The sequence below is a fragment of the Heloderma suspectum genome, chromosome 5, assembly GCF_057233095.1.
Source record: "Heloderma suspectum isolate Gila_16-S chromosome 5, 16-S_ref, whole genome shotgun sequence".
In the NCBI taxonomy this organism is placed as follows: Eukaryota; Metazoa; Chordata; class Lepidosauria; order Squamata; family Helodermatidae; genus Heloderma; species Heloderma suspectum.
The window spans coordinates 152,713,865-152,730,842 of NC_139462.1; the positions used below are offsets into that span (position 1 = coordinate 152,713,865).

At 42.3% G+C, this 16,978-nt stretch overlaps 1 protein-coding gene across 1 annotated transcript in view; it reads right to left on the minus strand.

Moving 5' to 3' along the window:
- The window catches only part of POU6F2 (POU class 6 homeobox 2), a 475,368-nt gene that overhangs the window by 100,500 nt on the left and 357,890 nt on the right, over positions 1-16,978 (minus strand). The gene's annotated exons all lie outside the window — the stretch shown is intronic.

Sequence of the window (16,978 nt, forward strand, 5' to 3'; positions counted from 1 at the left end):
AATCCCCAGTAAAAAGATGGCAGGCTCTAACTTGGCCATCAAGCTATTAACACTTAAACAAATTTCATAAACTTCAAGATTGCTTACTCATTCTCTCAAAATATCCTGGCTTTTTAAAAAGGAAGTATTATTATTTATTTTTAAAGCCTCCATTAATCAAATCAATTGCAACTACACCAGAATCCACAAGTGGGTGTGATACATTATTCATAACAGTTTGCTGCAAAGGTTTGGTTTTAAACTTCTACATATTTCAAAGCAAAGCACAGTACTGTCCACACACTGGGGGCTTGTGAAATGTCCTTGACAGTAAGAAGCATGTTGCTATCCTTTCAACTCAACAGCTCACAGCATAAGATAGAAAAATTATGGGAACTCATCACCACCCAAATCATTGGTTGAAAGGAACAACACAAACAATAATGTTCCCATAGGGAAGCAGTTGGTTCAGATCCTATGGAGATCAGACTCAGAGATGAAGACGTGGCCACTGATAATAGCAGTGTGCATGTAACCACTTGGTAAACTGGTTATCTGAATGCATTTAAAAAAAACCCAAATTACCTTGTACTGACATCTCTGAACCGGTAGTTTGATTTTCTACATCATCCTTACCAAGTAGAAAGGAGGATTTTACTACACACCAGGTGCAAATGTGTGATATACGTGTAGTAAAAGGGTCATCTGTATCCTAGCCACCACAGTCATACATATGCTTGCTTGCACTTGATGTCTGGAAAAATCCCTACTACTATTTGGCGGAGTAATAAAGATGACCAAGCTACCCCAGTGTGAGAGACCTTATTACAAGGTAGTTTGGTTGTTTGAATGAACCCAGGTTGTTAGCTTCCAAGTGGCTACATACATTACCTTTTTGGGAGAGTTCTTATCTCTTTCTATGGGCTCTCTGTTTTGTCCCGCAAAGCAGTGAGAAGAATGTTACCACTTCCTTGATTTCTGAGCAGGTGTGAAAGGTGCTAATGTTCTTACCACCACTTGGTGGGTTGATATCGATTACTTGCCATTAAGGATGGATTAATCTGTTTGCTTTGCTTTCTATGCCTTTCTAATTGTTTGAAGCATAAGTTTGTTCCCTTCCATTTCCTCATCAGTTTGCGATTTATTTATTTATTGGTAAAAAGCCAGACTGAAAATTTGTATACACTTTTGTATGCGTTTCTCCTAATATACATAGTTTTGTATGGAATTTTCTCTAATATATGCATTTTGTATGCAATTACCCCTAATGTACAAAGTTTTGTATGCAATTTTTGATCAGGGAACTGTAACGCAAAATTCGGACAAGTATGAAAATTTCAGGATAGTTGCGTTCTTGCATTAGTTTGAGAAGTGCCAATTATGCTGTTTCATATTAAAATGCAAACCAAATACATTTCCTCCCCCATCATTGCTTGCAACTGTATGTACTTTATAAATTTGCTTCCATCTGCATTACAGGTAGATGTTGTGGGGTTGTAGGGGGAGCAAAGTCAGCGCTTGCCACAGTAACAGTGTTTATGAGGCATTTTTTTTTCAGAATCCTGAATTACAGAGGTGGTGTACGTGTTTCTCTGGTGGTGAGGAGCAAGCATAACCTACTTTTCTCCCATGCACTTTAGTGAATTCTCTAGCAAATACTTTTTGGTATTAAATCCCACCGTAACCTCTTGGGTTTTAATAATGCCAATTGTTTTGCTAGAAGATTAATTTCTTTCACTTTAAATGTGACTCAGACCAATTCTCCCTACGCCTCTAAAAATAGCAACACCTGCAAAGAGTATATTTGGATGGACCACACAGGCAGAGAGGAGCTTTCCTTAGGGAATGGAAAGGTTCACATACATATTTCCTTTCCAAACCCCTTTAAACATCACTTTATTCTGTTTAAATGCAGCTTTTGAAAACCTTGCAGTGAGATGAACAAGTGCTTCATCAACCCAAATAGTAGCAGGCTTCTGGGATGGAAGAAGCTTGTTGAAAAGGATAAGGTATTCCTTACTTGTGCTATTTTCCTACGGCAAGAATTTTCCACTATTACTAATTACAGGGTAGGTCTGCTGAAGTAAGCAGCATAAATCCAATTCACTTCCTATTGTTGAGAAACTATACCTCAGGAATTCAAATGGAAAAAATAGCACAATCTGAGATCAGACACTAGCAGTACATAGGTACTCAGAAGTAAGTACTATTTTGCTGAATGGGGGTTACTCACAGGCAAGCGTGTATAGGGTTGCAACCTAAACATGTACTATTGTTTTAATGTTCTTTACAGAAAGCATTGCCCAGAAAAATTATATCGAGAAACGGAAAGCCTATTCCACCAAGATAGCTTTCACTCCCTTCCACTGATGCCTTCTGTCAGTGAATTGTATGGTGGTTAGCAGACAGGGCATTTCAAACCCACTGCCTGAAGCAGTGTGCAGCCATAAACGTACAACTGGCTCAGCAAACAGTAGGTGCACACAACTGGTGCTGGATGGCATTGGATATCAGCCCATAAGCTTTTTCCCGAGGCCACCATTCTGTGCTGTGGTTGTGAGAAAAGGCTTGTAAACAACAATCAAAATTCTGCCACAACTGCATGAAACTGCATTCTGAAGCATCTAGTGCTTTATTCTGTGTTCCTTATACATAAAAATTAATATTCGTTGTAGACCGTAATTAATGTTCTTCTTTACTGATAGTCTTTTTTTAAAAAAATCAGTACTTCAATAAGAGTGCTCTTCAGAAATATTAAAGCAGGGTCAGGCAATTGTCAGCCTGAGGGCTCCATTAATTCTCCCAAGGTTTCAATTTGGCCCAGTATAGTCCCAGGGACAGCCCCCCCCCACACACACATTTTATGTATTTTCTATCACAAGAGAGAGGGAAACATTTTCAGCAAGAATAGCAACCATGTTTCTCTCTATGCCCCATAGCTGTTGATTCCACTACACAAGTCAGGATGGTCAAAGTGCATATGAGGAGAACTTTGCTGAGGTATCTGTTGTGTTCACCCACTTGAGAGATGGGGTGAGGTAGATAGGGCCAAGCTAAGCTTGATGGTGGCAGACCTTTGGCAGGGCCAGGTTGCTTGCTACTGAATCCCTACAAAGCAGGGTGTGTGAGAATGGAGAGGCAAACCATCCCTCTGCTGGTGCTACACACACACACACACACACACACACACACACACACCTGTTTTTTCTCCCAGTGGGGCATCCTGGACCCTGGACTTGCCAGAACAGGAGCATAAAAATCTAGATTATAGTAAGCCAGGCAGTTGTAGGGATGTACGGAAGTCACTTACCTTTTCGCGGATTCTGTTCATGGGGGGGAGACGTTCCATCCCTCCCCCCGGAATCCTCGACGGGGGGGAGGCGATCCGGTCCTCCCCCCCCAGAATCCTCAACGGCCAGCTGTGCTCCGCAGCGGCTCTGCGGAGCAGCCGGCCAGGCCCAGGCCAGGGCCGTCTGCAGCTGGATTTCCGGCCGTGGAGGGCTCTGGGTAAAAAAACCCCGTGTATGCAAATGGTGGCGGCTATGGCTGCCGCCATTTGCATTCCTTATTTTTCACCGTCTTAGTCTACGTAAATATTTACGTAGACTAAGAAGAAGAAAAGAAAGGGGAATGCAAACAACGTACTGGGTGCTATTTGCGTTCCCCTTTCTTGTCTTCGTCTTAGTCTACGTAAATATTTATGTAGACTAAGACGAAGACAAGAAAGGGGAACACAAATAACGTACTGGGTGCTATTTGCATTCCCCTTTCTTGTTTTCGTCTTAGTCTACGTAAATATTTATGTAGACTAAGATGAAGACAAGAAAGGGGAACGCAAATGGCAGCGGCCGTAGCTGCCGCCATTTGCGTATGCTTTTTTTTTTAAACCCAGACATGATAGGCTACATAAGTCTTTACGTAGCCTATCATGTCTATGGGGGAAAAAAAGAGGAAAAAACACAGACTGCAAATGGCGGTGGCGGCAGCTGGTCGGAAGACCAGCTGCCACCGCTGCTGCCGCCGAAGCTGCCGTCCGAAACATCCGCCCCAGGTAAGTCTCATCCCGCGGGGGATCCGCGGGGGGCGGCAGGCTGTTCCGCCATGGATTTCGGGGGGCCAAATGCACTGGCATTCGGACTCACCGAGATCCATCGCGGAATTCTCTGACATCCCTAGGCAGTTGGTCCATCTAGCTCAGTACTGTCAGCTGGCCCTCCAGGGTGTCAGACAGGGGTCTTTCCCAACTGTATCTGGAGATGCCTGGGTCTTTCTGTATGCAAAGCAAGTGCTCTACTACTGTGCTATGGCCCTTTTCCCAACACGGCAGCTGTTAGGCTGTCTTGAAATCTAGAGTTTAATTAATCTGGCATCTAAGTAAACACAGGAAGGGTGCACCATTCAAAGGACAGCAAATATGGATAGAAAGAAAAGGTGGTGAATACAGACACCTTCTGTGGATCCATTTTTCTTACCACTCTCAAAGCAAAATAAGTTGTGTTGCTTCTTCTAAATTGTACTAAATTCCTGGAAATGTCAGTAAATGTTGAATTGAGTTATTCAAAAACAATTTTTTAAAGCAAAAGTAAAAAAGAAAATCAGCCCTTGAGTGCAGGGTTTGTTTGTTTTTTTATTTTATTTCTGTGGAGCTGCAGGTTCCTTGGGCATTTGTGCAGGTGTTCTTCCTCATTTAAGCCTGTGCTTTTCCAGCTATCTTTCATTCCTATAAAATATCTAGGTGCCAGATATATTATTTAAGATTTGCATGAAAATTTAATCTGAAGTAGAATCTGCTTCTGCCATCTAAGGCCTTGCTTTTATTTTGGATTTTTTTGTAGTTGTTGTCTTAATGTCCCCGTCCTTCCCACTCCCCAGCTCAACATTTTCTTCCCTTTTTATTTATCTGTCGTGTTCCTTCTTTGGCTTTGCTTATTTTGTGTCGGTTTCAGCAACAAAAAGGTGCTTTATAAGTGAGTTCTGAAAATGGTCAGAATAATTCTACAGTCAAGGCAGTCCTTTGGGAATCTCCTGTATTCTGTCGATCTTTGCAGGTGAGTAAAAGAGTGAAAATCAGTTGGGTTCTAACTTCTTTCTTCCTCTGCAGTATGGCTCTTCCTTTGCATGACAGATTTTCCTGACCTGTTTGATTCAGATGTATGGATACAACTGAATGGGATGCTAACACCATATTGGGGGCTGATGGCATTTAAAAAACAACTACTACTTTGTTTCTGGCCCATGAGTCTATGCATTTTTTAAAAAATTAGCTTTCCACGGCATATACAGTATTTCCAATTCCTGATGATTAAAAAATAGTGTCACGGTAAGACTGTATCTACACTACATTCTTCTATTGGTTTTATGCCTGTTTAAACGTCATTTTCCCCCACAAAGGAACCTGGGAGTTGTAGTTTGATGAAGATGCTAAGAATTCTTTGTTAGCGTTCCTTGGTGTCCCATTCTTGGTCACAGAATCCTAGGGTCACTGGAAAAGAAATGAAGTTCATAACCCAAATACATGTTTAAAAACCTTCTGTAGACCCTGCATGAAGAAGTGTGTTGTGGTATGAGGTACGGAACTGGAAAAAATCATGTATCATCTAGTTTGTCCCAGAGTCTAAAGCTACTGTGGCAACACACCTCTTCCTACATATACGGTCCTCATTAATCTATGGCTGTCAGTGGCTTATTTGCACATTTAACAGCTTGATCAGCAACATAACGTATTAGAAGGAAGTGCATTGAATTTCACAGATCAGCTTCTGTGAGGGAGAATTCTGCTTTCAGAGCACATCCTGCTCACAGAAGTTGATATGTGAAATTGTGTGAATGAATTCCCTCCTCATATGTTAGGCTGCTCACAAGAGTATTGACATGAGCTATTAAATTGGCACCAATTGGGGATTTCCTACGAATGCAAATTCCTGCTTCAGAGGAGGGATTTTCCTCAGGACCATGGCAGAAGAGGAAAGGATTAGCTTCCCTCTCCATGTCTGCTCTGATCCCATTAATTATCAAATGCCCCCCCGCACCCCCACTCCTTAAAAGCTCATGCAATCTGCATTTTTAAAACCCTGCATGTTAAATGACACATTTAGCATTATGTCTAGTTAGGCCCTAAGAAACTGTGAAAAAGTAATGCATGAATCTGCTCTAAGTACAACCAATGTTTCATGTGTGTTTTTTTCAGTCAGATGCCTCAATTCTGAAATAAAATTACTTGGCTTGAGAAGGAAGTCAGACACTAGTCAGGCAGAAAGGAACTGACCAATCTCACTAGAGTCTAATGCTTTCTGTCCTAATCCCAGGCCATCCTTCTAGAACCATATAATGCTGGTCTTACAGTTAACTTTTCTGTAACTCCACCTTATAGCTAAGCTACTAGTCTTTATTTTTAAGGCTCTCCACTACTCGCCCCTTCCTTTTCCTCCCTCATCTCCCCTTATCCCCAGAGGTAAAAGAGGAAACTGTTTTCAGCTTTGATGGTCATTCATTTTTAAGGGGTTATCTGTCTCCTCACCAATTACTTGATTAATTTATCACACAGGTTAAAAATGGCAGTCATAATAAGCTTTTTTTGCATAGTTTCAGGGTGTACAGATTGGGGATGTGTGAGAATTTCATCTTGCAAAACATGTGATCATACTCCACTCGAAGCTAAGAAAGGGGGCATGAGCATGTCTCCCACTCGATTGCTGCTCAATTTGTGGAAACTTCCTGTTTGCACAGAGTGAGCAGCAAACACGAACAGGAATCGGGCATGAGACAAGTGGCGAGGCAATGTTTGGAGGAACCTGGCGATCTCCAACATCGCTTGCTCAAAAATCCCTAGTATAGATTGCATAATGGAGGGTCAACATGAACTAGTTGATTTAGGAAATGCATCTATATTATTGCACAAAAGTATTTATTGTCCATTTGGATGTGAGAAACTGTTTTCTTCATGAGATACCTGCAAAACTTACCCCACTGATGTATTTGCCCAGTAAAGGGGGGGATGGTTAATTGATCAGTATGTTTTAAATATGTAGATGGCTCCTGGAAGGGACACACTCAAGGCTGAACGTCATGAGCCTGTTTATCATATGGTGACAAGCACTATTATCTATTGTATCGGAAGCCACTCTGGGAAATTGTGATGAAGAGCTGGGTATTCAAGGGCCAAATAAATAAATGGCAAGAGATCAATTAGCTTATCATGGACAGAACATTTTTTTATATGTGAATATGAAATATCTATTATGCAATCCAAAAGTACATATTAATTCATACCTGCATATTTGATAGAACAAAAGAATAGACAAAATCTGCAAGGAAGAAAGAGATTATATCTTAAAATAACCGGACATGAACTCCCTCTACTATGTTCTATGTAATAGCTCAATCCAGTCAAGGCAGAGGTACTGTTAGCGGGTGGTTCATCTGCACAGCTGAGGGGTGTTCACCCTGTTCTGGTGCAGGGTACACTCTCCCTGAAAGACCAGGTGTGCAGGTTGGTGGTGCTCCTGGATCCATCATTGTCACGTGGGGAACAGGTGGCCTCAGTGGCTAGGAGCACCTTTTATCTGCTTAGGGTGATATAGCAGCTGCCACCCTATCTGGACAGAGATAGTCTGGCAACAGTTATCAACTCTCTGGTAACCTCTCAGTTAGATTACTGCAGTGTGCTGTATGTGGAGCTATCTTAGAAAACTCGGAAACTTCAGTTAGTTCAGAATAGAGCTGCTGCTAGGCTACTCTGTTGTTGGTGTTGAGCTATAAAGCCCTAAACAGTTTGGGATCACAATATCTAATGGAATGTTCCCTCCCATATGTACCTGCTTGGACCCTTCAGTCATCTTCAGAGGCCCTCTTCCAGGTGCCCCCACTGAAGGATGTTAGGGAGGCAAGAGAGAGAGCCTTCTCAGTGGTGGCACCCCATTTATGGAATGCCCATCCCAAGGAGGCTTGCCTGGCACCTACTTTGTTATTTCTTTGGCACCAGGCAAAATCTTTCTTTTCTCTCAGGCATTTTAGAGTTTCATTTTGTAGACTTTATGGCTTTCTGTGCTGTTTGTTGTTTTGTTTTGTATTTTAGTCTTTTAGCTCTCATGGTTTTATATTGTATTTTATTCTTTTCGTTCTCATGAACTGCCCAGAGAACTTCTGGTGGATAAAATGGAATAAATATTTGCTGGGTTTGTTAAAAAGATCATCTTAATGTTATTGATATTTAATTGATTGGAAATTGAATTATGCCAGCTAGATTTTTATAGTAATAAAGTGGAAATTAGCCCTGGTGCCTAAAACCAAAGACTGGTTAAATAAATAATGGGAAATCTAGAGCAACGATCCAGCCAAGTTAAGCACTTTTAAATGCCATCATTCTAGTGGGAGAGTTAGGCTGCAGTCCTTGAATGTAAGTCCCATTGAACTAAATGGGACTTACTTCTCAACATGTATAGAATTGCACTGTTAATCACTTGTCTAAATCTCTCCCACTGAAATTAATGAGAATTAAAAACATCTAAGGAGATATATATATATATATATATATATATATGAATAAAATAAAATTTTAAAATTATTGTGAGAAATTACATGCTCAAAAACAACTTCTGGGAAAATTTGGGAGTGATTTATTTGATTTTGGAACAAAACATGTAAAGGGCCTGATATCTCAAAGCACATATTATCATACATAATGGGAGAAGGTGCTGTTGCTGCACGTCTCTCCCAGTTCCTATTGATCACTCTCTTCTCCACCTGCTAGTGGGCAAAACCAAAGTCCTGTAGCTCCAGCAGACACGGGAGAAGGGTAAGTAATAGGACCATAAAAGGAATGGGTCATATGTATCAGCAAGCTCTCCTATTATATATGCATTGTTAAATGTAATATAGATGAAATTTGGCAGCCCCAGGTATAAAGGGAGCCATGAATTAGAGGTCATTTAACTCACTTGGTATTAGATCCCAGACTTTCACCTATCAGTATGTTCCTCCCATAGTATACCACATGGTTTATACTTTCATGATGTATTTGAAAGCTACCTTAACTGCTGGCCACAGATAGGCAAGGCCTGAACTAATATGTCAGAATAGGAACTCTGGAAGGACCTTTCACTACAGCTTACACAGTAACATTTGTGTTGTTGTAAAATCATGTTTGTATGATCTGCAGAAAGAGTAACGCTACCAAACCAGGCCAAAAGAGTAGAATAATCACCAAAGATAGCTCTGGTAATTCTATGAAGTAGCCATACAGCTTGGCTATAAAAAAAAAAAGCCCCAAAGCCCAGCTACCTGGAAATGCAGCACCCTCTGCTGAATTGAGTACAGAGTAGTAATAAAGTCACAGCATGACATATTATAGAGAAATCTGACAAGAATCTGAGAATGTTTGTAGCTCTATATGCAACACCGTCATTAATTTCAAATCAACCAAAGAAAGTAAAATACCTCACTCAGGTATATGTAACAAAGTCAGTTTCATTTAATTTTCTGTCTGAAGACATGACAGCACCTGTACATTTTTAGTTATAATTGTTGTTATCCTTCAGAGCCTTTTGAAATAAATGCAATCATCCTTCTGTATTACTGGCTTCTCCATGACAATCTTCCTAAGTTGCACCGTTCTAAACCAATATCTTTCGGACAGCCCCTGAATAATGTAAGAAGATAAAACCCACATGAAAAATCAAGAATTCAGAAATGAAATTTAACCTGTCAAATTTTAACTTAGTTGATTTTTATTCCCTTAATATTCTTCAGACCAAAGCTGCTTTGTTCTTCTAGTTCATAAAGACTGTTCACCTTGGAGGCTATTATTTCCTTGAATTTAATTCCAAGTCGATATTTAAGTTAAAGCAAGAGACAAAAACAAAAACAAAAAACAACCCACACTGAAAGGCAGCGTGCTTTTACAACAGTAGCTATGAAAAGTGATGCATCTGATGCATGCCATTTTAAGTCCCCTTGTTCTAAAGTAGGGATTAGCAATTGGAGGGCCATGAGCCAAATCTGTCCAATGAGGAATTCCAGCTGGCCCAAGAGCTGCCAGTAGGGATGTACGAAAGTCACTTACCTTTTCGCAGCTTGGCTTCGCGGTGGGGGGGAGGCGCTTCACTTTTCCCCCCAAAGTTCAGGCGAAGGGGGGGAGGCTTCCCGCCTTGCCCAGCCGAAATTCAGGCCGGGAAGAAGCGCCCCGTCTCCCCGGCCGCGAAACAAAAAGTAAAAAAAAAAAAAGACCCCGTGATAGGCTACGTGACGATTCACGTAGCCTATCACGGCTAGATTTCCAAAGTAAGCCGTGATAGGCTACGTAAATCGTCACGTAGCCTATCACGGGTGACTTTGAAAAAAAAAAAGCGCATACACAAATGGCGGCGGCCCATGGGCGCCGCCATTTGCGTTCCTTATTTTGGCACGTCTAGTCTATGTAAAGATTTACCTAGACTACGGCGAAAATAAGGGCAACGCAAATAGCGTGCCCTTATTTTCGCCGTAGTCTACGTAAATCTTTACAAAGACTAGACGTGCCAAAATAAGGAACGCAAATGGCGGCGCCCATGGGCCGCCGCCATTTGCGTACGCACTTTTTTTTTTTTTTCCCAAAGTCACCCATGATAGGCTACGTGAAGATTTACGTAGCCTATCACGGCTGACTTTGGAAATCTAGCCGTGATAGGCTACGTGAATCGCTACGTAGCCTATGCACGGGTGTTTTTTTTTTTCACTTTAGTTTTTTTTTTTTGCAATGGCAGCGGCAGCAGCCGGTCAGGAGACCGGCCGCCGCCCCTGCCCGCGCCGATCCGCCGCCGAACCGCCGCCGGGACCCGCCGCCGGGAGGGACATTCGCCAAAGGTAAGTCCCGTCCCGGGGGGGCGGGGGGCGGAGAATTTCACCGCTGATTTCGGGGGGCCGAATGCGTTGGCGCTCAGCCCCCCGAAGATTCGGGGAGAAATTCTTCGCCATCCCTAGCTGCCATTCCAGAGGCAAGAGAGGTGTATGAAAAAGGAACTGTAGCAATAGATTAGGTAGTAGTTGGGGGTTGGAGCAGAGGGATGGCCCACCACCCTCCAACCCCTCCTCGAAGCAGTCATTCCATAAAATGAGTGGCTGACCAAGGTTCAAAGAAAATAACAACAACAAAACCCTAGATCCAGTCTTCCAGAAAGGTTGATGGCAAGACTAAAGGCTATATTTGGTTGTTTTCCAGTTATATACATGAATTTTTAAAGAAAGAATGAAAAGGAACTGCACAGCAAATAGATGGCTAGTTAACAAGGAGTTTAGTACTTGTCTCATACAGTATGGGCTTGCCTGTGCTGGCATGGCAACAGCATTGAGACAATAAAATGTGACAGCAACTCCTTTGGATCTATTTTTGCATCAATAATCTACATATTAAAGAGTCCCTAAGCTATCGCTAACACAATAGACTGCTCACTTAGCCTAAGTAGCCATTGACACCATATATTATTGTTGTGCTTCTAAAAGAACCTTGTGCTATTGAGGGAAAAGATTTGCAAACTAAAGCCTTGTGTGCTATGGGCTAAATGGGAAAGGACATTTGTCAATTGCACATTTCTGAGCCCAGGGACCTTTTTACTACAAGTTCCTATGGTGTAAGCATCAGGGATATCAGTATCCTACACTTAAAAACAAAAATCTTTGGTGAATTGTCTCAGTAGTAGAGCCCATGCTTTGCATGCAGAGAGGCCCAGGTTCAATCCTTGGTATCTCCAGATAGGGCTGGAAAAGACCCCTGTCTTAAACTCTGGAAAGCCATTGCTAGTCAGTGCGCAGACAATACTAAGCTAGATGGACCAATGGTTGGGCTCTGTATAGGGTAGTTTCCTATATTTTTAACTGTTTCATCTAAGGAGGGCCTTCCAACCAGGTGCTGATTGAAAACTGGGGACAATCTAGGCATTGAGAAAATACAGTATATTACCCTGTTCACACATAACGACTACCCATGCGTTGTTTAAACCATGGGTAATTGGGATCATTTGGGAGCAAGTGAGTGTACTGCTTCCTGACTGCTCACTACTTCCACTTTGTTTCTGTGACATCCAAACTGGAAGTCTGAGTTGCTGAGTGTCAGGAGCGCCCTAGCGGCCTCTTTCAGTAGACTCCAATAGCCAACTCAGGACACAGATGAAAGGATTCTTTTCAGGGCTTTAATCCTTTTACAACTTAATGACTCTTTCAGATGCTAATCACCAGCAACTAAGCAATGAACAGCAGAGTAGCCTATGCTCTGAGTAGTCAGTTAATCCCTGTTTGAAGGAGAATCACTTGAAGATCCTGAACTTATGGGCTAGGGAGAGATCCTCCCTCTTTCCCTTGGGTCCACGGGAGGCAGCCATAGCTTGCGTGCCAAACGGGCGCTATGCCTCCTTTCCGCGCCCTCCATCGCTCGTCGCTCCTTGCTTCTGCGTCGAGTGTCCAGCAAGCCCCCCTCCCGCACTTTCTCACTGCTAGGATCACTATCTATCTCAGGAATGCCGGCAGGAGGAATCTCTTCCAGCTGCTGTGCCTGTGAGGGATGAGCTGGCTCCTCTCCCATGGATTGCTGATCCTCCTCAGAATCAGAACTGCTCTGGGGTTCTATCGGCTCAGTTTCCACCCTGACATCGAGGGAGAAACAACCCAGAGTCCGGGGTTTGGATGTCATGGAGCACAACCCAGGAATGGGATGTTCCTGGGTCGTTTACCAAAGTGAATATAAAGCAGAAGCGGCAAGTTGTCATGAGGCAGCATGCTTGCTCATTCCTGTGCGAGTCTGACCACCCATGGTTTAAACAACCCATGGGTAATCTTTGCATGCGAACCAGGTAGTTGTTGGCCCCCAGAACATGGCTCAATAAGCAGCCCTCTGCCCACTGGTGCATAGAGAACTCACCCTGTAATATAAAACACGCACGTACTAGGGATACCAGAGAATTCCGCCATAGACTGAAATGGGATCGAATTCCCTTCAGTCTGTGCTACGGAATCCTCTGCATAACGGCACCACGAGGTCCTGTGGAGCCAGCAGTTATGCAGCTTTTTTTCCGTCATCCGCTAAGAGTCATGGAATTTTCGTAAATAAAGACGCAGTGTAGTATATTCCAATAATAAATACGCAAGTTTTTTTAAAAAATGAATTGTGTTCACGGCCTTGTTTGTGGGTGTTCTTTTTAAACTGAAATCCTCCGCCTCCGTTTACTTTCAGCCAAAACATTTCCTCTTCCTAGGGGCTTCCCAAAAGAAGGTTGTCTTAGGTGTGCCTGAGCGATAAACTCTTTGTTTAAAGCAATGCTGTTTTAAAGAAAGAAAAAACCTTTTAAAATGGCCATGCCGCTCCATGACCGGCACGGTCATTTTAAAAGTTTTTTTCTTTCTTTAAAACAGCATTGCTTTAAACAAAGAGTGTATCGCTCAGGCACACCTAAGACAGCCTTCTTTTGGGAAGCCCCTAGGAAGAGGAAGTGTTTGGGCTGAAAGTAAATGGAGATGGAGAATTTCAATTTTTTTAAAAAAATACGTAAATATTTATGAAAAATAGCGATTCTTATGGAAGTTATGCAGACTTATGGAGACGGCTGGGCACCGGAATTACAGTTTTTGGTATGGATTTATCTTCGTTATTTTCGGAATGGAAAAAAAAAAAGAGAATTCTGGGGGCTTGTGAACGGCGGAACGGAGCACTGACCACAAACTGCGGAAGTCAAGAAGCACTGAAGGTACACAATTCGTACATCCCTAGCACATACACACATACAGGACCACCAAATAACAGCATACTTGCACGCATGAACAACAAAATAAATGATAGTTTCACACTCTTCACATCCCTGAGTAGGGGAAGTTCTAGGGCAGTTTTACAGGTCTAGTTTCCTTATGAAGAAGGAGTAGTGGAGAACTGTGGTGTTTCTGTAACATCTACTAGAGGGATAAATATACAGGTAGAGCAGGAGGAAAGCAAGCAAGTAGTGTTATTGTTACTCCAGAACCCCAGGATTCTAAAAATTTGTTCTTTTAGCCAGAAAATCTCTTAACCATAATTCTCAGCCAGCTCCAAAACTCAACATATGTTCAGTTGAACATACTCCCAGGTAGATTTTGGATTACAGAAAATCACTTTCCTACTTACAGTTAGGTGTACACTAGCCATCCAAATAACTGAAGTGATCTTCTGCCTTGATGACTCATTAACTAACATTCATCATTGGGATGAAATAGGATCCAACAGCAGGGCAGCATGATGACCCATAACAATATTTATTATTCTGTGTGGATGAGTGAGATTTCTCCACTCCCTCTTTAATCAATGGAGCTAGACTAGGCTTACCAACTCACCAGAAAGAAAATGGCCTGGCCTGCTCTTGTGCCCATTTAATATGCAGAAATAAGCAGGCAAAACTTTTCACTGATGGTGAATAAATAAATATTCACCATGGAGATAAATATTACCAGCTGGTATATTGCTGTAGATCAAATGGTTATTGATGGGTGACTAAAAGAGATAATTAAAACGTCGGCAAACTTAAGCAAGACTTTGGATGGCCAGCATCTCTACTTCACTAGCACTTTCCTGGATTTTTGATTTGCTTTGTTTTAAAAGAAGCTGGACTTCTTTCCCCATCTCATGTGAGGAAATAAGATCATTACCACCACCTTCTAGAACCCCACAGCTTTTTTTCTTCCAAGTACAGAGGGTCAATCTATACTACTACACATTTATATCAGTAGGTTCCCCCACAAAGAATTCTTGAAATTCTTGGTTAGGGTGCTGGAACAGAAATTGTCTATGACAGAGACCAATCCGCCCATACAAATCCCAAGAGTTATATGGGGACAGGGAATGACTTAACATCTTGTTTAAGGTTGCAATCCCATGCACACTTACTTGGGAATAAGGCCCTTTGAGATCTGAAGGACCTATGAGTAAACATGCATAGAATGTCTGCAGTAACAGCCTGAGTGAATCTGAGGTAACCATGAGCTTCCCCAAAGATGTCAGCAGATTAACTAACCACTATCCCTCCCACTTCAAAAGCTGTGGGGAATGCATTTCCCTGGCATCTTTATAGTTACGCCTATGGTTCATTTTGTGTACATTGTTGATCATGTTGGCCTCATGTGCTAGAAAAAAATGAAAGGCATTTACCCTTCAGTGGAAAGCGGTCTAGGAATTCCCACTGTTTGGTTTTGCCTTTTTTCCCTTATTACTTACGTAAAAGCTGTTGGTTTGGTGCAGCATGCATATAAAAGATAGATTTAAATGAGCTGACAGCAATCAGCATGTACACGCAGCCCCTGCAGGGTTCGTTTTATTTTCCCTGCAGTGAGTGGATCATTGCCTTCCTGAAGAGTGAAACTGACTCTCACTTGCTACCAAGTGGGTGCATTCATACCAGCTGTTTTTCACACAAAATGCTGCTCTTATTCCTATGCTCGCGGACTGCACGGTATACCTAGTCTTGAATGTTACCATACTTCTGGGGGTTGTTGTTATATGCTTTTGGTGAGTGACCTTTATTCCCTCTTCAAGTAGGTACAAATAGTGGTGTAGTGCTCTATACCTGAGGCAAACAAGGGCTGAAACAGTTTGCAATTAATCTGGGCCTTGGTGCTTAGAGTTGGTGTGAAATGGGTGACAACGATCAGTTTGTTGTGAAAGAGAGCAGTTTCTTTTTCCCTACTTGGATTTTGAGAACAGCACAAATGTTGTTAGCAGGGAATGGAGGGCAGCAGCCACATTAACATTTTATGGGACAGAGCAGAGTTAACCCCCCCACACACCTTTCCTCCACTCTTGGAGCATTTCTACACCAGGCGAAAATCCTCCAACTTTACCGGGGCTTTCCGTTTTAAATGCAGGATCACAATGGACTCCCTTTACACGGGCTTCCCCCCCTCCCCCCCCCGTTTTCTCCCTTATCTGTGTTATTCTATATGTTTCATTATACAGCCACTAGATGGTGCTGTCGTATAGCTCCTCTTATTGCTGGATTTCCTCTTTTCAGGAGGGAACTCAACACACAGTAATTTCATAGCTCATTATCTCTGCTCTTTTAACAAATGGTATAAAGGTCATTTAGTGTGGGAGACGCCCTGAAGGTTGACAACGTCATGGAAAGGACCTGCAAACTTCCATGAGTAACCAATCTCAATAGCAGGATAAAAGCCCCATGTGGAGAAGCCCTCTGCCAAATTCCCACTCAGCCACGAAGCTCACTGAGGGCCTCTCGGTCTATCACTCTGTCTCAGTGCAACTCACCTCGCAAGATTGTTGTGAAGATAACATGGGGTGTGGGGTGGGGAAGGGAGTCTCACATGTGATTTTTTGCCCCTTTGAGGAAGGACAGGATAAACATGAAATAAAAAAATAAAAGAGGCATACATCCTCTGCACCCATTGGTGTGTTGGCAACTTATGAGTGGCATCTCATTGTCATTCCCTCCAGTTATTTCACATCTCACCAGCAGTAATAATCTTGCCTTTACCTACCCACCCCCAAGTTGTTGAGTGCTGTGTGAATGGGGAGTCGGTGTCAACAGCCCCTTGTGAGATTTAAAGGGTGAACACATGTATTTGCTCAAAAGTGCCAACAGGCTGCCTATAGAACAAAAGAGCCCTCTCCAGGCGACTTACAAAATTCATAAAACATCAGTAATACACAATTAAAATCCAATTAAGTACAGAATAATGAATAAAAACCAAACAACAAGACTAAAACCAAATATAAAACCTATTATACACTTGAAGCAATTTCTCTCAAACAGCCCCAGAAAAACCTTACAACATCTTCCCCAACCTGGTGGCTGGGGATTATGGGAGTTGCAGTTCAAGACATCTGGAAGAAGGCTGGACTAGGTGATATTGTTGTCTCTTGTTGTGTATTTTGGAGGATGATCCTCTGCATTTTTTTCTTTTTCTGTTGCTGATGGTATTTTATTACTGTTTTTAAACAATTGTTGTGAGCTGCCTTGAGTGTCCCGCTTTGTGGGGCAGAAAGGTGGGATATAAA